At 36.4% G+C, this 27,973-nt stretch overlaps 1 pseudogene; it reads left to right on the top strand.

Moving 5' to 3' along the window:
* The first annotated feature begins 1,059 nt into the window (after positions 1–1,059).
* LOC122145121 lies at positions 1,060–27,973 on the top strand (annotated as a pseudogene).

Genomic DNA, 27,973 nt, shown 5'->3' on the forward strand with positions numbered 1-27,973 from the left:
CATTATGGCAGTGATCAAGAGCAAAGCATTAATATACAGTTATTCTATGAGGTAACAAGATATTATTTAGCATTTTAGAGACCCTTCAATGTTCCTTTTTAATTGTTCTGAATTCTATTAATAGAACTTATAGCGTATGTCTTATTATCCTATGTAGTAAGTTGACACAGTTCTGGAAAGTTCAAATAATATACTATGTAAAACGATAATATTGTGCTCTATTGTTTTTCCCCCTATCACCCTTATTAGCTGACGTCAGATTTAAAACCTGACACCGTTTTTTAGTTCATGAAGTGTTTTCATGAATATATAAATTATACAGTGACTCCCTCAACCGATGAACAGATCGTTCTATTGACGGCCGAACTTTTCAATTAAGAACGACTATTGAATCGGGTTTCACAAAAGTCGCCTGACTCAATGATGGGAAAATCGGATTTACAGTTTTATTAATAAAAAGTTGGTTGGAAGCAGGTGTGCGACTACAGTAGACGAAAATATGGTTGATTTTAGTAATCTCCCGTTCTTAGAAATGAAATACGTTTCAAAAGATAACCGATTGACTACTGAAAAGGTTGGATATTCCTTGTCATTCACTATCCGGATAGATGGGAAACAATATTAAAAACAGATAAAAAAACCGTCCATTTTATTAAAAATTTAATTATTAAATAAAAATTATTCATGGAATCATACGTAAAAAACCATAGGGGGTTAGACCCTCAGTTTATATAAAAAACGTGGGTTAAAACAGTAATCACTACATAACCAAAGGAAGCGGAAAGAACTCATGTGATGTCGGGTTTGGCACAGTAGTGTTCGTGCGTTTTGCGTGGTAGGCGGGGCTTCCGCTGCGTGCTGGTTGGATATTTGGTTCGGCCTTGTGTGACGTTCGGATATTCTGGAAGTGAAGTGGACCCATGTGGTCTGACCTGCACCATACGTGCGATAACCAGCCGGAACCGTCCCTTGTTACCACACAATACTCCCTGGACGTGGCGTTCCTTCCAGTCTGTCATGTTATGGTATGTCACGACATACCGGCGCGTGTCTCCGAATATGTCCAAGGACAACGGATTTTGGCCAGCAAAGAGCGAGGATATCATGGAGTGCGGAAGGTTGCTTTGGTACCCTGGGACTTCTTAAATCACGAAAACATCACAAAGCTAGGGACCGATTTTTACGGGACTCAAAAGGGAAACCTCTGGTGATCCTTATCGATCTTCGACTTGAATCTGTTCGTGGAGTACGAGCCAGCCGCTGGGCCACTCCTAACAATGATGTCGGGCAGTATTGTATGTCAGCTGACAACCACAAACCCATATTCCCACTCGCAGAAAAACACAAACTGTTAAAGGTATGTCGTCCAAAAAAAATCTTTTTACGCCCCATTACTAGCTCATCAGTTCACCCCCCCCTGGGATTGATCCATGGTTAATTCGTGGCCATCATTTGAGGCAAATACAGGTTACTCTAAAAACCATGCCGCATCAGATGCCGTTTTTGACAGCCCTTTCTCCCTTCAGTTGGTCTGCTAGGATGGGAGTGCCTGGGACCACAATATTGTCCCATTCTTCATTCATGCATGCATTCATTTCAATTCATTCATTCCATTTCATCTTCAATGCATGCTGTAAGTTGATCGTAAACCAGTAATTCTCGACCTGGCAGTGAAGTAAGAGTGAATAGAAGCGTGGTGTCGGTCTATTTTACTATTCTGAGTAAATATTTTCATAGTGGGCTCATTCGCAGGCTAAGTGTGACAATTCATTTTTCCATTCTATGACAATAATACTGCGCTTAACGTTTATCCCCTAATTACGAGCTATATGTATTGTTTGCATGACTACTTAGTATTAATGAATTAGGTAAGTCATTTGGGACAAAAAAAGATGGTGCTTCGAATAGCATTTTTTTGCGAGTTTCACCATGATTGCTTGCTGTTCATATTAGATACAGTACATTATGCTTTAATTAATCCATTGATTATTTTTGACTAAACTAGTACATAGCCCAATAGCATGTAACCGAAGGCTTATTGCACACCTGTTTTGTTTTGATAACGGTTACACTTTTACACTTAGTAATATCAGCCGAAAAAAATATTAGAAAATTTTGAAATTTCATATCAAGAATTTTATCGATTTACAAAACTTTGTAGATGGTGAAATACTCATTCTGATATAGGGTAGCTAGACTATTCATTTCATACTAGAATTGATTATAACATACAGTAAATAAACATTGAATATGTTACAACTACACAAAGAAATAAGGGGAGTCCCAGGGACCAAATGTACTGTATAAACTCTATTACGGTTAGACGCAGTACCACTGATGTTGAAAGTTGTGCACCATTTTCTAAACCTAATTAAAAATAAATGCTCAATGCAATTTTGTCTAATGTTACTTGTTCAATAAACTCTCTTTTTTTTTTTTTATTTGTTTTTTTTTTTTTTTGTTTTTAAAAGCTACGTATTATAATGACCTTGTAATCAGTGGTCCGTGAGGACAGTGTATCCAGAAGTTCTGGTGCACATGTTTTGAAAATTCGTGGCATACAGCAACCTGATTCAAAGATGTATGAGGAAGGAGGGTTTTTTCGTCTTCACTTTTTTTGGCCTGATATATCTATATCGTCTATCATTTATATATATATAGATGAGAGAGATAGGATAGATATATATAGATAGATATCTCTCTCTCTCTCTCCTCCTCTCCTCCTATATATTATTTATAGATCTATAGATAAACCAACAAAACCAACTGCCCCCCACCCTAGTTTTATTAAGGCAACCTTTCTTTTTATTTAAATGACAATAGTCAATTTGTATAACGTGTAGAGGTTTTATTGTTTTTTGTTTGTACCATTTCCTGTTGTGTAAGCAGGATGGCGAGCCCAAGGTTCGACATTGCCACAAAAATGATGTTCACCGTGTGACAATGGAATAATTAGTGTGTGACCCTCAATATTACAATTGTGATTGGTTCTTCGGTCTTATATCTGTGGGGGTGGGTGTACCTGCGATAGACTGGACAGTGAAGTATGGATTGGACAAATTTCATTAGTATCAACATATGATTTGTATAACTTTTTGTCCTAACTAAGTAAAACTTTAAAAGAATGTTTATGACGCATATTTCGAAAACTACTGTGCTGAGAACTACATAATTACAAGGACTCATATCATATCTCTTGGCTGAGAGGGTGTGTTGGGGCTTTTCCGTCTGAAGCACATGCTGTCGTTTTACTTAAGGAGGTGTGACTGTCATAGTGAAACACATAAAAAATAAAATAACACAATCGCAGTGCAGTATAAATACATCGGCTTATTATACTGTGTACAACAACCTTCTCGAGGATGGGTTTTACTGCAGTGCCTCTGTCTTGATCATTTGCCTTGACTCAAAGATGTTTTATTAGTTAATTTGTATGACAGCATTGGAGTTGCAGTAATTGTTGTAGCTAGTTAAACTAACTAATAATTGGAAGGAGTGGCTTGTGTCCAGTATCAAAATATGACTTGTTGGTGGCAGCTAGGATGTCCTGCTTTTCAAATCAAACCAGCTTAAATGAAAATTGGCAAATAACTGATATCCAAATAAAAATGACCTAAAACTGGAATAAAAATTCAACGGCTGGAAGCTAAATAGAAATATAAAAAATATACCAAAATGACCCCACAACTTAAAATAAATGAAAATGAAAACTTGAATATCTAAAATAAAAGCTAATTCAAAAATAATAATAAATACATAAACAATACTAAAAATATCACTGTCTCACATAATGTACAGGTTGTTTGCAAACAAGAAGACATTTTAAAAGGTGCGCTCCATTCAGGACTGGGGCTGATTGTGTGACATTTGTCTCACGGTCTCTGTTGTTTTTTTTCAGGTGGTTGATGTGTCTAAACAGGATAGCTGATGTACCTGAGTGGTTCAAAGGCAGCAGAACTGATTACGCAGAGAAAACCTGCCTCAAACACAAAAGACCAGGACAACGTGCCGCCCATCTTGCTGCAATATTCATAGCCAATTTCTAATAACTACACGGCTCTGAATCAGCATTCCCTGTGGTCCAAAAAAATGTTTTGTATCGCGTTAAATGACCATGTCCCTGTAAGCAGTTGTCCTATCAACAGTGCGAGACAATTCAACAAGTCTCGGAAATATTTTTAGCCACCTCTTTATCTCAAGTGATAATTTCAATCTCAAATCCATATTTCATATTAGGGCTTGCACAATTAATCGAATTCAATCTAATCGCGTTACTTATGGAGCCCAATTACTTTTCGTTCAAATCGCATTTACTCCGGTTAAAGTCCATTATGTTATTTGGTGATGCTTTAAGAAGCTTTTTTTATCTTCTTTCGACATGTTATCTTAAGATGTTTCCCCAGTCATTTTTATTTGATATGTGTAGGGGAGTATAACATTAGCTAAATACTATTCATATTTTTGTAAAGAAAACCATCCGATGTATATTTGACATTGTGAGGTGGGAAAACTATAGAAAAGCACTAAATGATGTTATTGTCATAATTGTGCAGCCCTATTTCATATCCTATTTATTTACTTGCTTGGTAATAAGCTTGAATAATAAGTCAGGGCACTTTTTGCAAAATACATACACCCTTTGCAGGTTTGAATCCTGATCCCTCCTGCTGTGGGGGATTTTGGTAGATAATAAACTGTCGACCTTTATGTTGTCCCTATTTGAATGCCGTGAGGAAAAAAAATCTGAAGTTTTGAAGCTTCGTTAGGCAGAGGTGTCTGTATAATCTGAAGCTTGTAGCAGTATTTTCAGTTTTCATTGAATGACCTGAACACCTGCATCATCACTGATGAAGGTTTTTTTTCCCCCCCCCCTGGACATCAAGCCGCAGAGAACTGAAATTTCAGTGGGAACTGTCCTCCAGGCTCATATGAAAACAGCTAACCGTGCTTCACTCCCACACTCCCGAAACTGCACCCCTCAAGGCACTTTTCAAACATACTAATCTTTTTTTTTTAAACCTTCATTATTTGATCTTAGAACTGCATCAGCTGCATTCAAACCGCCCTGGCTTGCCATTGCATCTTTTTCATGGTTCTTTATTAACCAATATATCTCCAGAGTACCGCACAAACGTCCTCCGCAATTCCAAAAACAAGCATCTCCTGCTGAATCACCTTGAGCCATTGTCTATCTGACCTTATACACAAATGGCTACTTTACAAATAAGGCTAACAGTGCATATGTGTTTTATCTTGTATAGATAGAATCTGTCATTGGCACAGAACTCTGGCTAATGTAACCACTAAAATGAATTAAGCTATCTTGTAGTGTGATTAGGGGGGTTTGAGTGAATAAACATGATTATAGGGGCGGGAACTGTATGTAATTTGATGGATGTCCTTGATGCTCTCAGGACAAGAGCGACAGTAATACCAAAGTGGTCATCCTATCAGGCAATGTACCTGCGTCTTTGGTTTGTGTCTTCGTGAAACAGGGAGGCTCATTTTACCTCAAAAAGTAGATTACATAGGACTCTGGAGCGCAAATTAAATGTAACACTTCCATTTACTGATTACATATAGTAATGAAAAAACATTACCCGAGTTGACTGCGTTATCTCAGCTGCACCACAGTCCACTGAGATTCGTGAAAGAATTGTCCTGGTTTCTCATTAAAGTTTGTGGTGTTGACTAGCACCTGGTTTAATGATAGGTAGGATTTAATAATAATGAACACACCAACATTTTATTTACAGACAGTACTAGTTCAAAATTTGGGTGTCGGTAAGATTTTTTTTTTGTGCTTATTTGGGAAAAGAAAATAATGTTTTATGAACGCAAGCATGTATTCAATTGATCAATAGTGGGCAGTCAGGTTTTAATCTAGAAAAGATTTGTTTTGAATAAATGCTGTTCTTTTTGGAATTTATGTTCATTTAAAGAATCATGAAATAAGTAAAAGTATCATGATTTTTCAGTAAACGTATTAATCTGCACAACTGTTTAATTCAACATATAACTAATACGAACATATTCTGGAGGCACCTAATCAGCATAATCAGAGTGATTTCTGAAGGATTAGTGAGCACTTGCCTGCTGGAAAATCAGCTTTACCATCACAGAAATAAATACATTTTGAAATATATTAAAATATAAATCAATTATTTAAAAAGGTAATAATATTTCCACAGTATTAAGTATTTTTTTTTGTATTTTTTATTGTTTTATTTTTTATTTTTAAATAAAAATCATCTTACCAACCCCAAACTTTTTGAATAATAATAATTATTATATTATGTTTTTGGCCTTGGCATGTGTGCCTTTTTTAGTGCATGTTTGAGAGCTTTCTAAAAGTTAATTTTTTTAATTTTTGTTTTTTTTGTAGCCTGAGGCGAAGTGAAGAGATCGTCAAGGTGACTTTCGGAGAAGCTGAGGCGTTGATGTCGCTCTCTTTGCTGCCGCTATGAGGAAAGATGGGCATCAAAAAACGGAGACAGTGTTCGTAGGTGAGCATCACCCTCCTTTTTCTCTTTCATTTTGTCGCTCCGCTTACTATTTGTGTTGTGTTTTCTCCAGTCACTACCATTTGACAAACCCAGATGAACAGTTTGTGGGATGAGGAAATACAAGCCCACACTCAGCCAAAAACAATAAAATCCTAACACAGTTGCTTAATAATGCATCAGGCCTGGGTGTTCGAAACCTGTTTTTTCCTGCCCCTCCTTGATCTTTGCTTTTTCACTCTGTCCTCGTTTGTCTTCCATGACTGTCCTAACTCCTGAGAGCCAACAGACCGCAAATCCTGAACATGACAAACTCCCCCTTTCTGTCTCAGTCCTGGGGTTCAGCCAGTCTTTCTTGGTTATAGATGGAGGATAAGAGGGATGCAGTTGTACAGTGGCAAGGGTAATTAGTCCTTTTCCGAGCAGTTTGCTGTGCAGATTTAAGACTCAAGATGGTCATTCAGAGCAAGCTGAAGCTGAGGGTGGTTTGAAGGGTCAGATTGCTTGATTATGTCTCCACCCTGTACTGTGGCAGCATGTGTGAGTAATTTTATGTTGGTGATGTGAGAGGGGGGAAAAGTGTGTGAACTCGCTGACGTCATACGGCTTGCCACTGGGTCCATTATCTGCAGTAATCTGCAGATCATCTTTTGAATGTGTAATGGCTGTAAATGGAAGAGGGCCTTTCAGTGACATACACACTTTAGATTTATTCTTAACAAGTCCCTATCAGAGTAATAAAGGAACATGAACCAATATGGGTATGAGATTTATATGGTTTTACTCTATACAGACATTTCTGATCAATGAAATGAATATCCTTCATATTTCAGATACTGTGTTTTATATTCTTGTTTCTTTGCAAGACAGATTTAAAAAATATTTTTCAGTAAGTTGTCCCTAAAGTTGGACAAAATTTTTTTTTTAAAATTTTCTATTGAAGAACATTCCTCAAAGCAAAAGTAGTTTATGGAATTAGATTTTTGGCTTTGAAAAAGTGAGGTGTCTCTGTCATGCAAAATCAACATCACAAGGTTTCTAGGTGTTACTTTATGGTTGTTTAGAGTTGCTCTGACGATGCTAGTTGGTCTTCTTCTAGGGTGGTTGCTATGTAACTAACTCAAGTAAAAAGTTTTCTCGTGATTTACGTATATGTCTTGAGCCGAATCTGGGGTATATTATCTTTTTTGCTCATTTATGGTCGCCATATAAAATTAGTACGATTTAAGGGAATTTTGATACATCGACTTTTATTTAATCTTATTTTTACTTATGAATAAAATAATTAAAAATATAAATTGGTGTTACTATTTGTTATTATCCTAAAATGTTTTAATTTAAAAAAAGTTAGATTTTAATATAATAATAGAATATAGAATAATTTGTATTTTTAAAAATATATCTCTGAAATACTTTACAAATATTTTACTAAATAGATATTATTATAGATAGATATATATATATAATATATATAATATATAGATATATATATATATATATATATATATATATAATATAGATGTAAAAATAAATGCTTTTAGAATATGGTAGGCCCCTTGTGTGTGTATGTTATGAATGTGTTGCTGTGCATGTCCAAACAATTTCCCATTAGTGGGACAGTAAAGTATGATTTAATCTAATACACTTATCTGTAAAAAATTATTAGCTACATGTAAGAACCGAAGTGGTAATGTCTTCCTTTAGAAAGCTTTGAAAGTGTGTGATGTTTAATCTTCTGTGTAAATTTCCTGTAACTACAGTTCCCTTTTTAATAAGTAATGTTTACGTGGGGCAAATATAACCCTTTGTTTTTCACAGAGGTGTGGTCTCTTTCTGTAACAAGTTGGTGGTGTTAGGTGAATCCTGTTTAGGTGTGCAGTTTCTGTGTGGGGGTTGTTCATGTCAAAAAGTAATGTTTCTCTCTAGAGTGTCCTTGTCTGTCCCTTTGATTTCTGTGTGTGTTGTGTGTGTATGAGTAGAGTTGAATATATGGCCCACTTTGGCAGATGAGGGCAGGGTTTTTATTGCCGCAAGTATCATTTAGCTAATGGACCACCATTATCGATTTCTGTGTCGCTTGTCTGTCTTTTCCTTTCTGTGTTTCATTCAATACACTTTAAATATCATTTTATCAATTTTAAACTAAGTATTTGGGAGCAGTTGCGTTCTCTTACCAAAGTGACTTGTGGAGGCAATAATATTTAGTTTGAACATCAATATTTCAGCCCAAAACTTAGAGCCCAAAGAAGATAAGTCGAGTTAATGGACCAGCCTGAATGATACATTTAAAAGAAATTAATGTTAATATATTTATTAAAGAATATATATATATTATATATGGACATATAAAGATGCCGTGTTGGTACATTGGTATAATTTTCTCTCTAAAGTATCTTGCCTTTTTTAGTTTAAATGTGCAACTATCTTCTCATCACCATTGCAATTTGGATGCTAGATATTTATCATTTTATGTAATAATTTTCAGTGTTGACCCATCTCTCTTTGTGGCAATAGAGGCACAGTATTTCAGACACATCTTTTTACATATCATATTGTGCCTGCTGAGTGCTCACTAAAGATAACTTGCATCTCTTCAGGATATCATTCTCGCACACATTCAGGAGAATCCATTGCTGTTTTCTAGCATGCCGTTCATGTTTGTGTGATATTATTCCGTCTCTCTTTACCTTCAGGATAGCTTCCCAATGGGATTCATGCCTGTTGTCGAGGTCGTAAATGCTGTCGTCTGCTTGCCAGTATTGTGGTGCCATCCTGGAGTTATCAACCTCCTCCATATTTTGGTGTCACATTTGGTAAGAGTTTTACATGCGATAATAGTTTGCTATGTTTACTCATATGACACCTATAATAATATCATTTGTTTAATCATGTGAAAGTAACAATATACTGCGTATAGCAGCAGCCACTGGTGATATGGTGGATCAGTCAGAACATGTAAAATATACAGTGTCTATGATCCAGGTCAGCAAGGTATTTCTCACTTTCGACTGATGATCCAGGGAAAATACAAATTTCTGAAAAAATGCCTAATATCTGCCATAGAGAATTCTATGTCTACACAGAGTAACCCCTGTCTGGGTGCTGCGTCCTGTACGTTTGTGTTTAGAGATTAAACGTAGTTTGCATAAATGCTTTTACTAAAGCAGCAGAGGACTTTTTAATTGCTGGTTTCTTCTGGGATTTTTCCAGACTCCAGACTTTTAAATGTGTAGTGGTATGTTTTCCATGATCTCATACAGGGCTAATTCCTCACTGTCAGTCACTGAAAATTAAAGTATCAATTGATTCATTTTTAATAAATAATAATACAAAACAATTGTCGACACCCCCCCTGATGTGATTCCAGTGAGTGTTGATTGAGAAATCCTGTTCCTACTGCCAGCCATTACCAGATATAGAATATCAGTTTTGGACTTGGTCCATAAAGAAAGGACATAGAATGCTCTGCAGCTGCCGGGCATTGCTGTACCACGCTGACGAGCGGCATTCTTATGCACACATGCCTTCATACTTCCACTTGGTGCAGTTTGGGTGTCGTGAGCTTCCACTTGGTTCTAGTCTAATTGCATTACAAGTATACCAATTGAGTCACTCTATATATTCCCACAAGCAAAAATTAGTAAATTCAAAATAAGTAATATTCCACTGCTCCACATTATCAGAAACATGACTCCCTTCCCCCATTGTACAAAAAAAGTAGGTCATCTAACCTTTCAATTCTCACTGTCTTCTAATGTGTGGTGTGACATGTTAGCTAATGGTCAGACATTCTGTCACACATACACACACATTAACCTCTCGCTCCTGCCTCTCTGTGTGTCTCCTCATCACATACACACTCCTATGAGGAGATTAAAGTAAGTCTACAGCCCCCGCAGGGCCTGAGGTTATTTTCCAAAATAGGACAGGCTCCAGCAGATAGAAGCTACATAGATTCACTAAAGGCTTATTGACTAAAGTAAAACGCAGTATATACATTACGCCCCATCTGACTGGTTAATGTCAAGGGTACTACAGTTAGAATTACTGCAAGTTGAATTAGTGGTAATCAATGTGGCAGTTGTGTATAGGCTACGGTGTTCAAAGGTTTGGGCTCAGTAAGATTTTTTTTTTCTTCTTTTTCTTTTTTTTAAAGCTGCATTTATTTGATAAAAATACAGTAATATGTGTTGAAATATTACAATTTTAAATAACTCGTTTTTGGTTTTAATGTTAAACTGTAATTTATTACCTGTAATGCAAAGCTGATCATCATTACTCCAGTCTTCAGTGTCACATGATCCTTCAGAATCATTCTAATATGATGATTTTGGTGCTTAAGAAGCATTTCTTATTATCAGTGTTATGATTTTTTTCAAGACTTTTTTAATGAATAAAAACGTTCAAAAGAATAGCATTTATTAGAAATATAAATCTTTATAACAATGCAGAAGTCGTTCCTTCACTTTTGATCAATTTAAATGCATCGCATATAAATGAATAAACAAAGTTTTGAACTGTAGTGGCTATATAGTTTTATATATAGTTTTTTTTTTTTTAACAATATGGCCTATTGTGTGTGTGTGTGTGTGGTGTGTTGTGTGTGTGTGTGGTGTGACTGTAGCTTAGGTATTTTTTTCTTCTTCTATAATTTATGTGTCTCTTTTCATCTTCAGGGAGTTCTAGACCGGATTTCTCAGATCCAGCCCGCTAAGTTGATATTCTCAGTAGCAGCTGTTGTGTATAACGGCAAGCAACACGACCATATTGAGAAACTCCAGAATGTTGTTAAAGGTATACAGCACACCATTTCACACATTTCATGTCATTATGTTGATATATTTGCACTTCATGGAGCCTCTATTTTTTTATTTTCAAAACTTTTTTTATCTTTTATAAAATAAATTATTACATTCTTCTTTTATATTAAAAATTATTAAATTCTACTTATCATCTCTCTCAGGTCTCCCTGACCTGAAGAAGGTTGTGTCATTCCATACGTTCGCTCTCGACAAGAGACTGACCTCTCCAAGATTCCAAACAGGTCTGTGCATCTATGTGTGCTTACAATACATCACATTTATTATATATTGCATTAATACTTACATTTGCATCTACAAGTTCAATTCACTTGACAAAATATGCTCATTTGTAATGCCCTAAAGTCATAAAACAACAGATGACACTTGAGACAAGCAATGATTAAGAGTTTTTTGGGTGTAATATACTTGTATTAATAAAATATAAATGTAGTATGAACTACCACAGTTTTAATACTGTACATACACTATCGTTCATGTTGGTGTCAGTACGATCTTTTTTTTAAATTTTTTATATACTGTTATATATATGTTTATATAATCATTTACTCAACCACAAGTTGTGTCCAACCCAACCCTAGGTTTGTCTTTCTGGCTGTTGTTCTTTTGTGTTCAACAGCAGAAAGAAACCCTAGGTTTGGTTTTGGAACAACTTGAGGGTTGAGTAAATTATGACAGATTTTTGGAATGCTGTCCCTTTAAGATGGCTAAATATATCCTGTGAAATCCATTTTCAGGGCACTGTCCCTTTAGCTAAATCAATACATCCCAATTGTTTGTTAGACCTTGTTAAACTGACAGAATAAAATCCATTTTCAAATGTTCTATGAAATATCATGTTGGGTTTTGGTTTCCTCTCTCATTGACAGATGAAAGTGGAGTTGCTGGTTAGGATTCACTCAGTCCCTAAGTCCTCACTCTCTGTCTCCTGTACTTTTTCTGTCAGTGTGTTCCTGGATGACTTTTTGGCCAAATGGGAAAAGAAGGGTGATCAGGACCCTCAGTTGGAGTTTTGAGCAAGCTGCCCTTCTCTCATCCTCTCTTCATCATGTATTCCTCTGGCACTACCAGGAGCTCCCAAGTGCATGGTGCATTCTGCTTGGGGGTGAGTGTGTGCACGCACCAAAGACATGTGCAGAGTCCAAGTGCCCTGAGCCTACATGACGACTAAAGGGAAAAGAAAAATAAAGATGGAAGCATTTGTTGTTTGCACATGTGGACAAATATCAACAGCTTAATTATCAATTTTTAATGTAGGAACTTATTGATGCATTTTATTTGCTTAAAATTGTTCTTGTGTGCCATACTCATAGTTTAGGGGCAATGTTTTTAAAATTAAAAGCCATAAAAAATTGTTTTTGTTTATTGAAATATAGCTGAAATTAACGAAATATAAATATTAGATTAAAAACATAGACTTGAAAAGTGAAAATTAGAAATGTTTCCGTTGAAAAGTTTATTTATATAGCCACACATTTCAAAAACAATGCTATTTCAAAGTGCTATATATTAAAAGGTCTTAAAAAATAATTATAAAACAATTAACGAAATAAAATGACAATAAAAAATCTAATATTCCAATAACAAAAAAAAAAATTAATTCAAATATAATTCAAAACAAAGAAAAGAGGAATAAATAGATGATGCTGTGCATTTTATTTCAGTTGAAGTACTAAAACTTGAATAAAATAAAGCTAAATATGAATATATAAATATATGAATAGTCTTAAAACTGCTGCACGATGTTTTGTAACCCTCCCTCCTTATGCATGTTTGGTCATAGCCTGTTTTTATACAGTCTATGGTCATAGCACGCAAAATCTCTTGAATCACCAATATTGACCACTAAGATGGCAATAAGAGGCCATTTTAAAACCTGCAGACACACCATAACATTGCCATCCCAGATGCAATTGGGATGAGCAAATTAATGTGCACCATTCTCATCCCTTCTGAATGCATTTCCTGTGTAAATCCCAACATTAGGGACACAGCAGCAGCCCACATGAGTCTATATCAACCATTCTTTCTTGACATACCCACGATTTCAATTCAAAAATCACCATTGCACAGAAAATTTGTCTGAAAAATCAGGTAAGGCAAAAGCAGTGCTTGATCTTTTTGCCTTTTTTTGTGCTTCACAATCACACTTCGTATGCGCTTGGTCAGTGTGTGTATAACACTGTTTTAATTTTTCATTTTTTCACAAAGATTTTTCCCTTTAGCCTTCGTTGGGCATTTGTGTCTGACGCCTCTCTTGCGTTGCTGGATAATTAGAGCGCTGTGTCTATGAAAACACAACACCAATCGCATATGTACACATACAACCTCGTTTCTTTCTTCTCGCTCTAACGGATGAAATCAATGTTCAGTGAGCTCTTATTGAAAAACAGTAGTCATGTCAGGTTATGGCTGTTACGAATGAAAAAAAATGAACACGCTAGCAATTTATGCTTTTCACTACGGATACTGTTAGACGCTTGTTTGCAGGGCATGGGGTTAGAAAAAAGGAATGTGTGAGGTTCTTTAATCCATGCAGTGTTGCTGATCCTTTACAGTTCGCTATTAGGCCTTTTTCCCTGCCTGCCAGAATAGTTCTGAACGTGTACAACACCAGCACAAGAGAAAGAACTTGAGATTCAGAAAAACAAAATACATGCTTTCTTATGTCTCCTCTGATATTGCAGACCCTTCATCACATTAACTTTGAACGTTTCACCAGTTTGACCTTTTTTGTTCTCCTTTCCTCAGGGCACTCTCATCCAGCATCTCAAAGAACACATTCTCCATGGCAACATGACCTACAGTGATGTCATCATGTATTATACTACGGTATGTATCTGCATCTTAGATGCAGTAACTACACCATCTTGGTGGAAAACCGCATCTTTCTCCAATGACATTAATTCAGAAGTAGCTGTGCTCTCTGACTGAATCTTTTGTCAGCCCCCATACAGTATGCCTTACTGCATCCGGAAATCGCATACTTTCCTACTATATAGTATGCAAAAACAGTATGTGAGTGAGTAGTACTGTATGTCCTGAATTCATAGTATTCACAAAACAGTAGGTGAAAAAACGTAAACGGATAAATGTTTTCCTTCTTCTGTCTGCCTACCAGTGCGCATATGATGGACACTTTACTATCCCATGAGGCCACGGGAGAGGATTTAATATTGTGAAAAAAAATGACATTTTAAAATGTTTTCTGTTTTAATATATTATAAAATACATTTCTGTAATGGAAAAACTGAATTTTTATCAGCCATTACTCCAGTTATCAGTGTCACATGATCCTTCAGAAATCATCTTAATATACTGATTAGTTGCTCTAGAAACATTTCTTATTATTATCAATGTTTAAAATAGTTGTGCCGCTTAATATTTTTATAGAAACATTTTATAACATTTTAAAAATCATTACTGTCACTTCTGATCAATTTAATGCATCCTTGCTGATTAAAAGTATCAGTTTCTTCAAAACTTCTGAACGTTAGCAGCATGTAGATTGCTTACATCTACAGGTATTATAGAACTCATTGTGGTTAGTCTTTGATGTGAATGATTATAATGTTATTTTGGGCCACTCCCACAGTCTTAGTTATTACATAGAATAAACAAATCCAGAAAAAGTAATTTCAGAGGCAGAGAACATCATTACATTTTGATGAAAGATTTAAACAAACGTACTACTTTAGCATGATGTCCACTGATGAATCGTTCCCAATAACACCAGGGACATTTATTAATAAATCAGAATAACATAATTTTCCATTATGTCTTTGTTAGGACAATGTATTTTCTTTCCTCTATGTCTTTTAGTAAGGTTCGCAAAATGAAGATACACATAATTTCTGGGCAGTCCAGTGTGATATTCAAAATGATATGGTCCATTTTGAACACTGTTTTGTATTTGGTTTGTTTACCCAGTCTGGTCAGAGTCGGGACAAAAATGTATTCTCTGACCCAATCTCTCTTTTTATGTGCAGGCGGGCTGGATGATGTGGAACTGGCTGGTGTCCTCTCTAGCTGTTGGGGCTTCTGTGGTCCTGTACGATGGCTCCCCGGTACTTCTTCCCACGTGCCAATGTGCTCTGGGACCTGTAGAACCGCTCTGGGGGTAAGTAAATGGTAAATTATAATGTGTGAAAGACACGCTATAATGAAGGTGTCACAGTCAGGAGCTTCAGTCACTTTTTTTCCCCCCTCATGACCTCTGCTGTAATTGGCTGAGGTGTGGCAGTGCGTTATCACCAGCATCTGCTGTGCCCTTTGTGTAAATCGACACCACATCACCACGGCAACCATGATTTAAAGAGATGGGTCTAATTGGCCACCTTTAATGGGGCACAAGTTCCCTTTCAGAGTTTACCTATTATTGATCAGAAATAATCAAAGTGCAACAGACACTGGAGTTCCTTTGGATCACACTTGATGTGTGTGTGTGTGTGTGTGGTGTGTGTGTGTTGTGCAGGTGCTCATTTTCAGCTCGCCATGGCTACTGGTGAAAGCCTCTATTCTTAACTCTCATTGTATCATCTCTTCCCAAGAGAAAGAAAATAGAGACATTTTTGCGGCAGCTTTTGGGAAAGCCAAAACACACATACATTTTTATTACTCATCAGACCCATGTGTGCTGCTTGAATCACTTCACTTCAGAGACATATTCATTTTATTTATTTATTTATTTATTTTTACTTCTTTTTTTTTTTTTTTTTAATTAGGGTTTGACAGTCAATCTAAAATAATCTATATATATTAATTACATACAAATTAATATAATTAAATTCACTGGCATTCAAAAGTTTGGGGTCAGTAAGATGATTATGAAATCAATACTTTTAATAGAATAGAAAACAGTTTTAATTATAATATTATTTCACAATATTGCTGTTTTATTTTATCATTGTTCAAGTTAATTCTGTCCCTGTGAACATAAGAGATTGTTTCAAAAAAAAATCGTTACCAAACCAAGACTTTTGAATAGAACTGTATGTGAAATGCCAATTTAATAATATTAATTCCAAAAAGCCCCTGAATAAAGAGAGAAAATTTCAAGATGGAGCATTGTGGCAAATGATCAAAGCTTTGAATAGATGTTACAAAAAAATATTTATTTCCAAATAATTGAATGTAATCCTATCACAGTTTTCTACAGGTCACCGCAGTTTGTCATTCTGTCTGAAAGTTTACACATCACACATTCTAGCATTTAGGCTGTACTTTTTTTTTTTTTTTTTTTTTTTTTTTTTTGTTTTTGGGTGTGGTATGTTGGTCTATGGCGTCTTTGGCCATTTCTCAACTTTTAACAACATGTCTGCATTCAGTTCCATGCCATTGCACTCAGTCTTGCTATATTGAATGCAAGATTGCATTCTGTGCGAACTGTTTTTGAGCGGTCTGCTCTCAGTAAATGTGATTTGGCGAGGCGTGTTGCCTGTGATAGCAGCTGATCTTCAAGTTTTGAATTGCTTCAAGGGAATGAATATTCCTTAATGTGTAATTTACATATGGGTCAGAGGGCAATGTTTGGAGTTTACTGAGATAGTGACGGTTCATTTTTAAGTTTTAGTGGATACGCTATCAGTTCAGGGTAGTTCAAACCCACCATCTTTTGTACCTTTTAATTCCAATCAACAGTCGATAGATTGAACCAAGTGCCCTCTACATTTTTTTTTTTTTTTTTCTTTTTTGATAATGTTACACTCAAATGTTTTGTCACAATACAGAAGATCTTTTGCTGCTTCTATTTCATCATGAAGCAGTCAGTCTCAACTGGTTCTGAACCTTTTAATCATTGGACTAGGAGGGTGTTTACATGGCAACTTGTTTTTTATTTCAAAAAAGCAAGGAAGATCTTGTTTTCCAGTTCCTTTCTTTAAACATCAAATCGGGCTACTTTTAGGTAATACTAACTAGTTTAAGGCACAGCATCTTAACTTAGTGCACACTTCAAGACTCAAGCTTGATGCTTTTGATCTATAAGTCTGTATCCAAAAATTGCAGATTGTAGTTCATACCCATTGACAACACTGTTATAGTGTCCACACTACTGAGGACACTGGTCCGTAGGTGCTACGACCCTTGCAAGCTTACTGTTTTAGACTTTGAAGCATGTTCCAGTTAGTCTTCAATTGTGTTCACTATCCTGACAAGCGAGAGGGCAGTAAATGAGCAACAGACAATGAAGCTAATAGAAAGCAAGGCATTGGGAAACTGGTAAACAAAAAACTAAATAGAAAAGCATCAAACGTCTCCAAACATCTCACCAAGTGCTGTTTCATCTATATTTTTTTTGAGCTCTGTTTCTTAGTTAGTCCTGTTCTGTGCAATTCTGTATAAAACAACTGCAAGGAGATTTTCCTTCCTGTTGTCTGTTTTATAGTGTCAAGAAACACTTCTTCCGTTGCTTTGTAAGTAAGTTTGTGAGGGGAAATATTCTGGGTATCATCGCTTCTGTCGAGGTCTGCGATCAGTTGTGTAGTGTGCGCGCAGGGAAACATTTTTCTGTGTACTTGGCTTTATTTGATCATGCTGTCCAAATTTGTATACATTTGCCTTTGTGACAAATAAAGTTCATAACTTCAGATTGAATCAGCCCATCTACCCCTTTCCTTGCAGACCAGGTAGAATAAAACACGCTCTTTTTCTTTCTCTCTCTTTTTGTCCCACTATGTTTAGAACGTACGAATGTATTGATCCTGGATTAAGCTTTTATCTGTGCTGCTCCCCCTTTCAGATTAATTGTGTTTAATGTTTACAAATAATCAATATTCAATCAGAAAGCAGACGGGGTGTCCATGTAGATTAAAGAAAATGCATAAGGGAAACTGGAATTCCTGCACAAAGGGCCATTGTGAGACTTGGTTACATGATAGACAACTCTTTCCTTTGTCCCATATTGTCATTGTTGGAGAAAAATAGCTCCTGTTTTTGGTCTTTTATAAGACAGAAGAGACTAAGAATGGATTGTGTTGAAGTGTAAGACAATAGACACAATACTTTCTCCATATTTTGAGATTGGACACCTTGATATATGCCATTAAGCTGGGCCTTAACATAACGGGGGCTCGTCTGGGAAATTAATTGGGCTAGTTTAATGTCAAGAATTGGCTTTTTACAATCCACATAACAATATTTATGTATCACTACACATTTTGGGCCAGGTGGAACTTTCAATGACTTTCACAAAGCATTGACATGTTGAGTTAAAGGGATAGCCTTGGAGAAACCGAATGCCGTTTCCCACTGCTTCATTGGTGATGATGGATCTCTCTTTTGAATCTCCAACCCTGGTGGTTCACCAATAAGCTAAGTATCTAGTCAATATCTGGTTAAGATCTGGTGCACACCTATATATTGTAAAGGAATTCTAAATAAATTGTATTTGCTTGAGATTTTACTTTATAAGTAAAATTGCTTGTCTCATTTGCCAGTTCGTATTTTCCATGTGCAGATGGGGCCAAAATTATGTGGCTTTTTACGAAATGAGCTGTCTGAATATTTAGATGAGCTTCACTTCTTCCTAATATTAGAAAAATGAACAACCACGTGATAAATTCTATGGATAGACTATGCAGTAAATCAGAGGTCCATAACGCTATAAACGGAAGGAAGATCAGTGGTTGGTCATATCATTAGATTGGTTCTGGCAAGTTTTCCCCCCCTCACTCCATTTTTCCCTGACTGAGGTCTTGCTTGTGAAATCACGTTCCATTTCATTTCATATACAATTCTCTTCTACATCCTAAATGACCCATTACTAACCAGGCCTTGCCAGCTGCCACCAATCACACGCAAACAGAACGTTGTCATGGCACCTATCCACATAGGGGCGTCTCTTTTTGGACACTATGGAGAAATAAAAACAGAATGACAAATGAATTTAGATGGATACTTGATTATATTTATGTGCATCTTTTAATATTTTGCACATTGATTGTTCAAGACAAATATAGGTTAATTTTACCTTACCATTTTCTGGTTAAAAATTAAATGTTTTTAGTGCTAAACATTTCACACTTTATTAAAGTTTTTCATGGTTGTGTCGTCGGAATGGACATGACATTTTTTTTGGGCGCTGTGTATTTTTGAACATTGGAGTACATAGAAATCCTGTTTTCACCCAGGTTTAATTATTGTTAAACATCGTTGAGGATCATTGCTTCTTGCACTTTGCAATTCTTCTTTTCCACGTGCATTTAGGGATAGGCATTTTCTTATATATACAACCGCTATAGTAGAAAGTCTGCTCTACTGTAAATTTGCTGGGAATACAGTATAAAAACTCTGCTAGACAAATGGAAATTACACTAACATCAACCATGTTGACAGTTATTTAGGGTTGTCTGTGCTCTTCAGATATTGCACTGCCATCACCCCACCCCCCACCACCTGATTTCTCTGACTGCGATGTGATTTCCATCAAGAGATGCCTGACCGAGGCCTCGGCAGGTTCAAAGGCCTTTAGATCAATTCCACCTCATGTGACACTCAAAGTGCTCCGCTTTTTGTTCTATAGTGAAAGCACAGAGATCTAAAGTGCTGTGGAAATTTAGGTTTTCATATTTAGTTGGTGATTTGACCTAGTGTAGCGATTCCCAACCACGTGTACCCTCAGGTTCCTTAAGGATGCTGCCTTTTATTTTTACCCCTAAAATTGCTGTTCAGTTTTGCAAACTCTAAGAAAAGCTATTTTAATTTTTATACATTCAAAATATACACTTAATTGGTTAACATCTGTTTTTGTCCATTTGTTTTTAATCATCTGCGGACAGAATCACGATTTTTGGGACTGGAGCGAAAATGGCTGTCTGTGTTTGGAGGAGAGAAAATCTGAAACCTGGTGAGCTGCATTGAATTACAAGCAGCCCTCTGTCTCCTCTCTTTATTTTTCTTCACTTTTCCTTTCATAATAGGATTGTCACTATACAATATTTCAGCAGTCAATACCAATACCACTGTCGATCATTACACATTCATACTTCAAGCCTGTTCAGATTTTTTTGGGCAACATTATTTGCTTATTTACAAATCTACAATTTACCTTGTTAGAAGCACTTTGGTTGCACATGTTTTGATTATTCATGTGCATCTGTGAGGCAAATGCCCCAGATTGGGTCTGTACTCGGTACTTCTGATACTGATACTGCTAATAAATGTATAATGCATATTTTTTTTTTAGCTGTCCGTTTGCTTCCAAAGTACTTTGGTCTTTTGACACACCTAGTACACAAACTAAGGGCTTTCCCCACTTTTGCCCAGCAGTCCTCTAGATGCCCCTAACTCATTCACTAAACTGCATATGCGTGCTTGTGAATATTCAACAATGAGACAACTGAAAGTGTGTAATTAACTTGCAAAATTTACAGGTGCAAGAGAGCGATCGAATTAGAGGTCTTTTATTTTATTTTATTTTATTTTTTTATAAAAGAGTAACTCCCCTGATGAGGAGACTATTTTTTATGAGCCCCTGGTGGTTTTCCCATTGCGGGGGATTAAAAAACAACTTAAAATGAAATTCGAATTAATATTGCATTCAATTAATATTTAGTAAAATTCAATTAAAAATGAAAATTCTCTCATCATTTACTCACCTTCAATTTGTTCCAAACCTCTTTGAGTTTGCTGAATGCAAAAAAAGAATGTTTTGAAGAATGTGGGTAACCAAACATTTGCTGGTAGCCACTGACTTCCATATGAGCACATTCATATTATGTTCAATGCTTTGTGAATGCCAGTTCATGTCATCTTTACTGATTAAGCTCTTGTTGTGTTTGAGGTATTGGAGGATTAGTGGATTTGTTTGTTTGCTATGTGTGTGGTTCAGTGGATTGTGTGTTGGGGGGGTCAGAAACGTGCTTTCCTGGCCCCGCTGCTGTTCCCTTTGGCTGCTTGACATTTCAGGAGTAACACCTGTTAGCCTGTGGGGTGTGGCACTGGCCTCTGATAAACCGGGCGAGAGACCCTCTCTACATGGGACATACCAGACGGGTGGCCTGGGCATGTCGCCTGCATACATTTCAGCACAGCTTAACGCGGTTCATAATTCTGATCACTGGTGAGCCATACCCATCTGCCTCCGGACTATAGACAAAGTCTGAACAGATCACAGCGAGCTGTGCTTTATACTTCAGGACTGCTTATAATATAATGTCGAATTTGGGGAATATCAAAATTCCGCTTAACATTTTACATTTTAATTTGAATAAAATTGTTAAATGCGTGCTATGTTAATTGCAAAACAAATATATAAATCCCCTAATTCCTCCAATACCTCAAACACACCAAGAGCTTCATCTTTAAAGACATCATGAACTGGCATTCACAAAGCATTGAATATGTTAGCTACAGAATGAAATGTAGGACCTCGATCTCTGAATTGAAATATATGTGGTTATTATTGTTTGATCTTCTTTTGAGGCCTTGCAAGCTGTAGTATTTCCCTTTAGGAAATGCTATATTGTTTTAACTAATAGATTTTGTTTTTCTTGCCTATTCACCAGCAAACACAACACAACCTACAGACCCTCCACACACTCCTTTCTACAGGATCTCCATTGAAGGCGTCAGAGCTATGAGTATGTGTACAGCTGTATTAAGAACAATGTGCTCCTGGGATTCCCATATCAGGGTGGGCATTCTATTCTATTCTATTACCCTGCCTTTTCTTCCCTTCTTTCTTCTCTTTCTTGTCTTTCTTTCTTTCTGTTTCTTTCGTTTCTTGATCTTAAAAAAAAATTATTTTCATTTTACTTGTTCACTTCTCTTTTTCCTTCTTACTTCATCCACTCTCTGCTCTCTTCTCTCGTCCCGTCTCTCTCTCTGCTCTCCTCATTCTTCTCTCTCTTCTCCTTGGATCTTACAGTGTTGATAGTACAGTGTGTGTTGTGTGTGTGTGTGCGTTGCAGTGTGATGACCTGCTGGGCAGGGCCCTGCGGAAACAAATTAGCATCAGCATTAACAGCTGTGGTGGACTGCTGATTTTGTGTGCATGTGTGTGTGTGTTTGTGACTATGGTCTCGCAGCAGGTCTCTCTCACACACCACCTGTGCCCAGTTTCTCCCTGCGGTTTTCACCAGATGAGCTTTGCTCTCATGGCAGGTCCAGCGGCCAGCCTGCTACGGTCATGTTATTCACAATCAACCTTTCAGAGGCTGTTTGTCATTTAACTTCTTATATACAGTGCTTGTTCCTGGATGAGTTATTATTATGAGGCTACAGCTGTGATATTTTTAGTCTTTGCTCATTTATTATATTACATTCACATTATATTTATATTATATAAAATGGTTAGTTCTGGCATTTGATGCAGTTTGGTCAATAGCCATGTAAATGCCATTATATAATATACTATATGGAAAATTACTGGAAATTATAATGGCTTTACAGTAGTAGCGACTACTAGCGATAACGTGTTAACTAATATATGGTTAAAATGGTTATGATTTAGCGTGGTAAATTGTTGGAAGGTTTAGTCAGTGAACTTTTAGAATTTTGTTAAAAAATTATCCAATTGTGAAATCTCAAGTAGACAATTTAATCTTATTGTCTTAAATGAGATTATGATGTGTTCTGAAGAAATTTTGCATATGTCCTGGGGGGAGCTGCCCCATGAAGGCTTTTTGATTTGCCATTTGAGACACATTTGATACCATGACAGCAATCTCATTGAATTCTAGACACGTATGGCAGAGAGGCACATAAGGCCTCATAACTTTTCAGAAAAGGGCTTTGACTGACGTTTCTTTACACTCCAGAGGTTTTTCGAAATGTCAGGCTGCCCTACCTAAAGCTGTCTGCTGGAAAACAGCAGCGCAGAAACACAGATGCTTGTCTTCAGATAGCTGTTTGACTCTCTGAAATACTGAGAAAAAAACTTGCTTTGTCTAGGATCAGCGCTGTGCCCCCTCCCCTCAGATACCGTGACCTCTGCCAACCCAAGGCAGATTTGACCTTGACCCCCCGATGTCAAGCAGAGATATGTTTTCCCGCCGCTCCTGTTACTCTGGCCAGCCAGACTCGCTGAGCACAGAGGGGCAGCTGGCAGGAAACTTTAACACTTTCAGGCCACCCAGAATCAACTGAATCCAATAGACCCCCTGATATCACCTACCATCTGTCACATACACACATAAACACACATATATCTATTGTCCAGCAAACTTTTTCACCCTTTCCCTTTTTTATTTCACTCCTGTTTTCTGTGTCTTTTATAATCTGACTTTATAGCCATTACATTCGTCAATTACCGAGACCTATTTTTATTTACACCCACCTCTCCCTGTTTTCTCCACAAAACCGCATTATTTTGAAATATTGATTGTCTTGCTTTTTCTTTGGGTTGCAATATCAAATACCCCCCCTTCTCTCTGCCTCTCTCTCTCACTCTTCTCTGTGCTTGCATTATAATGACTGTAGCATCAGAGCTGCTCACATATGTTGTAGGTTCAGTATTTATATTGGGTGGTGACTCAATAACTATAGGCCTAAAATGTGTCAATGCATAACACAAGTGCCCATTGCATTTCTCATCATTGCAACAGGGGGCGCTATATTGTGGCATAAGTGGTAAACTGTTATTGCCTTGCAGTCAGTTCCCTCTTTAAGGTCAGTGCTGTCATGGATGAGCAAAGGTTTGAGGAGGATCTTGCTGAGAAAGTTACTTAAAATCCACATTTATGGCTAGTCTTCAAGTTCAGCTTATCTCTTATGAACACTCAGGATTATCTGAAGTATTATCTATTTTCTATGCAACTAGTGGTACTTTAAACAGACCTTATGATACACAAATATGTAATATAAAAACTGCAACTTTTTGGAAAGAAATGTTTGTGACTGGCAAATTTGAATGTAAATGTAGTTAATTTGGTAGTGTCACTCATTTTATTTAGTTACTCTCCATCCACTGATGGCATATAACTAGTTTTGGCTTTTTCTTTGCCATTAAAAAGATTAAGACGTGATGAGGTTACGAAACAAGCATTTTATATTTGTAGAGAAGTATCGTGTGAGCTAGTTTCATTCCTGAAGAAAGCCTGAGTTTGCTGGACCAAATGGATATTCGTGCACCTTTGTTCAGCTTGTTCTTTTTGGCTGTTTTAATTGAGTCTGGTAAACAACAATCAATAGGGAAGAGCTGCACTATTAGAAACTGTGATCCATATAAATGGAGACAGGCGAGAACAAAGCTACCAGCAAATTATGCCAACAAGTTTGCATTAATGAAAACATCCCCATCAGTTTTCCACAAAGTAAACTAAATTTCTAGAGCTTTTAATCTGTTCTGAAGATATTCTGAAACACAAGAGATCTGTCTGTCTTTGAATTTCTCCACAAACCTGTGAGACTTCCTTACCTATCTTTAAAAACTGTATATTAATATCTTTAATATTTCCTCAGGTGGCACAGACATAATTTCATGCTTCATGGGTCAGAACATGAACGGTGCCTGTTTGTACAGAGGGGAAATTCAGGCCCGAAAATCTGGGCATGGCCGTGGAGTCCTGGAACTGTGAAGGTGAGATATACTGTAGCTCATGTTTATCTCTGATTTTATGGTTAAGGACATGGAGGTCTTCTTTTTTTTCTTTTCTTTTCTTTTATTATGATTTTAATATGAAATTTAAGTTTTAGATCAGAAGTCTGATTTGATTAGATTCACAAGTAGTTAAATATAAATATTGGTGTCAGAAGGATTTAAAAAAAAAAAGAAATTAATACTTTATTTTAAAGACTTTCGATTCATCAAAGAGATATGAAAAAATAAATCATTGTTTTCCGCAAAAATATTAAGCAGCAACAAACTGTTTTCAACATTGGAATAATATGAGTCCAAATCAGCATATTCAATAGATTTTTTTGAAAGGACAGTGTGACGCTAAAGATGGAGTAATGGCTGGCTGAAAAAGTTTTGCAATCATAGAGATAAATTACATTTTAAAATATACATTTAAATAGAAAAGTTATTTTAAATGTAATAATTTTCACAGTATTACTGGTTTCACAAAAAACATTAAAAAAAGCTTTTGGAAACGGTAGTGTAGATTTATTTATGTAAAGAATGTATATTACTTTAAGCCTATAAATTTACACTATCCACCTACAATAACACTAAGAACCTAAATTAAATGGCAGAGAATTATGATTTAATAAATGTAATGTATTACCCCTTAACAATGTTTAAAACACTTCCTTTGTAGCTTATAGCTTCAATAAACACTGTTGTGTTTTGGTGTGTATTTCAGGTAAGTCTGTTTGGGCTGCGAGAGTGGGGAGCTGGTGTGTTTGAAGCCCATCCCGTGCCAGCCCACTCATTTTTGGAACGATGAGAATGGCAGCAAATACCACAAGCCTACTTTTCTACCTTCCCAGGAACCTTCACATGACATCACCCTAGATCTCTTTCAAAATCTAGTGAACTGCCTCCATAGGCAGTATTTTACGATACTATGGGCATCATTGCAAAATGCATTGCTTCAGACCCATTGCTCGTTGCCTATAGAGGCTCACAGATGCACTGTGCTGCTCCTTCAAAGCTCTTAAATGGTGAAGTGGTAGTCAGAGTGAAGAAGTGTGTCTGATTTAGAAAGCAAAACGGAGTCATCCCTTTAATTTGGAAAACAAACATGGCCGCTTCGGTTTGGTTCAGAAGATGCTGCAGCTTTTCTGCCATATTGATTAAATGATTTCTTTTCGTAGGGCACAAAAAGGAGAAAAAAAGAACCTGCCAGCTTTTGTTAGCACAGAAAAAATCTCCTTGAAGCCTTATTGCTGTCAGTTTGGAGAAGTAGGAAAAGGCCTAGTCAGGACAGTTCAAACTCATTAGCGTTCTCAGGCTGTCAGTAGCTGCTTCCTTCTATAACTATTTGTTTATCCTCCTCAGTCCATTTATGTGTGTGTATCTCAGCATTCAGGAGTCCTGGGACCCATGGTGATTACTGTAAGATAAATCCAAAAACGGAGAGGAGTCGTCATGCTGGGGAGAAGGTAAAGCCTCGCTTTTTGATCTGCTGTTGGATTGAAGATTTTGATCATCTATTTTTGTTTATACTTGTAATATTGCTTTGTTGCTGTATTATGATACTCTGAGATTTAGTAATGCCCCTAAAATGGTATAAAGCACTGTTTGTTCTGTCTGATTTTCAGTGATGGAACACTTGAATCCTAATGGTGTTCGGTTTGGGAGCTCAGAAATTATAACATTGGTGAGAAAGAAATTATACATATTTTTTCCTGTTGAAAAAAGTAGACTAGTTTGGACTTGTTTAGAACAGGCCTAAATTATCAAAATATACAATATGTTGGTACCATAATATGGTTATTAGTGAATATGCACTAGCGTTAAAAGGTTTGGTTCTGTACATTTTTGATTTTAAAGCTCACAAAGACGGCATTATTTTTTTGATCAAAAAACAAACTTTAAAATTGGTAATATTGTGAAATATAATATATTACATTTAATATATATATAATGTAATATTCTTCTTTTTCTTCTTATATCTATTTATTAACATTTTCTTATTATTATCAACTTTGAAAACAGTTTGGAAAACTGCTTAATGTTTTTGTGTAAACCATGATATTTTTTTTTTTTTTTTACTTTGATCAATAGAGGAGTTCAAATTGAAATAGAACTCTTTTGTAAAATTCTTACAATCTTTACTTTTTTTAATCAATTTAATGCGTCCGTGTCTGAATGGAATTATTAATTTTCTACACAAAAAAAAAAACAAAAAAATTACTGACCCCAAACATTTGAACGGTAGTGTTGATATTTATTGTTTTTGTAATTTATTTTGGTATCAGTCAATATTGATGCATATTAGCATGATATGAAATATTTAATTTTTCATGTGTCTCACTTATAGTTAGTATTTGAAAACAAATAAATTAATAACATTGTTAAATGTTATCTTTAGAAAGTCAAAAAAAAAAATGCCCATAACCATGTGTTATTTTGTTGTGATGGCATTTGCAACAATTTCAGTTTTTGTGATTTTTCATTAAACAACAACAATGTTTCGAATTTTCTCTAAATTAATTATGGATGGCTGGTAATATATTTTTCTGTTATCAGCCATTCCTATGAAAATATGATCAACACATATAATATTTAGAACGTTGCTAACATTGTTGTAGTAAGACAGAATCTCTTCTCCGAAATCCAGTGGAAGCCTTTGAGGAAGTGTCGACAGCCTTTGTGTCCCTCAGTACAAACAGTGATGGAGGAGGAGAGAGGGGTGATTTTCTGTTCTTAAAGATGGGACCCAAAAAAACACCTTCAGTCAAGAGCTAGTGGGGAGGATGCCGCGGTGCTATCAGAGTGGCTCTCTCTGCACGACACGTACCAGGCGTTGATGACTGGAGACCAAAGACATCCCGGGAGCTCAATTTGACGTTTCATTCTTTCACTTGCTTTATGTTCTGCTTTCTTTTACTGTACTTTTCCACATGATTGACTCAAATTTCTTCTGCCTGCAGTACCCTATGCAGGGGAAAAAGAAGGTAGAAGTTGCAGTAAAGCAGAGTGATCGCAGGTAAGGACGTCACTCAGCGAGGGGCCTTCTCAAACCCAGGGCCTCCTTGGACCTCTACAAGAACCTTCCTGAACCTCCAGAACTTCTGAGCGCCTGCATTAGTCACATCTGA

Source organism: Cyprinus carpio, chromosome A5 (genome assembly GCF_018340385.1).
Source record: "Cyprinus carpio isolate SPL01 chromosome A5, ASM1834038v1, whole genome shotgun sequence".
NCBI lineage: Eukaryota > Metazoa > Chordata > Actinopteri > Cypriniformes > Cyprinidae > Cyprinus > Cyprinus carpio.